This window comes from Triticum aestivum, chromosome 5A (genome assembly GCF_018294505.1).
Source record: "Triticum aestivum cultivar Chinese Spring chromosome 5A, IWGSC CS RefSeq v2.1, whole genome shotgun sequence".
Classification (NCBI taxonomy): domain Eukaryota; kingdom Viridiplantae; phylum Streptophyta; class Magnoliopsida; order Poales; family Poaceae; genus Triticum; species Triticum aestivum.
In genome coordinates, this window is record NC_057806.1 from 702,478,802 (window position 1) to 702,480,101 (window position 1,300).

Genomic DNA, 1,300 nt, shown 5'->3' on the forward strand with positions numbered 1-1,300 from the left:
ATAGGCACTGAAAAATATGCCTTCGAGGCGCATGGAGCCCGAGGTGGAGTCAATCCACCACGGACCACCATGAGATACAAACCCAAGGGGAAGTGGCCCTTAAGCTCCGAAACCCCACATCGACCAATCTACAAGTCTCGGCAATGCCCACCTGCTAGACAGACAGGATATTTTGCGTAGCTAGCAAAGAATGGCGATGTGCGCGACTACACTTGCGACTACACAACAGCGATGTCGGACGTACGCCACACGACTGCAAGTGTCTGAGGAGTTACACACCCTCGATACTTTACAGATGAGTTCATGCAACACCAGTTCCCTGCTAATCCCGTAATAGGAAGGGTGATGTAGCACAACAGTAAAAAGTATTTTCCTCAGTTAAGAACCAAGGTTTATCGAACCAGTAGAAGTCCACAAGCTAGCAAGATAAGCAGCACCTGCACACAAACAAAATAAATGCTTGCCCCCAACTTGGCAAGGGGGTTGTTAATCCCCTCGTCTTGCTAGTTACAAAGTTAAAAGCAAATAGCGATAGACAATGATATGTCAAATGGCAAAATAGTAGAGAGAGCAATAGAGCAACACAAATAATAATAGAGAATGGACCCGGGTGCCATAGGTTCACTAGTGACTTCTCTCTCGAAAGCAAGTAATGGCATAGTAAACAAATTATTGTTGGGCAACTGAAAAATAAATATCATTCATGGCATAATCTTGTATAGGCATCATGTGCATGACAATTAGACCATAATCCATCTGCATCTACTACTATTACCCCACTCCAAGAACGCTATCCAGCATGCATGTCACAGTGTTAAGTTGGCAAGAAATAGAGTAACGCAATAAGCAAGATGACCTGATGTAGCTCAACAGAAAGAAACGTAGCAATAAGATCAATCCCCGTTGTTTTATCCTTAGTAGCAACAACACATCATGTGCCTTTGCCCCCTTTTTGTCACTGGGCAAGATCACCGTGAGGTTGAACCTACTACTATGCACCACTCCCTCGGAAGAATTACCCATCTATCTCGGCCAGGGAAGACAAATAACTCAAAAAGTACACATAGTTACTTAATCATACAACAAAGAAACTCCAATTCTATTCAATGAACAATCTGGTCATAAATCCACAAATCATCGGATCACAACAAAGACACCATAAGAATTACATCGGATTGATCTTAGAGGAGATCATTGTATTGAAGATCCAAGAGAGATAGAGAGAGAGAGAAGAAGTCATCTAGCTGCTACTATGGAACCGTAGATCCTGAAGTAACTACTCAGACATCAACATGGAGGC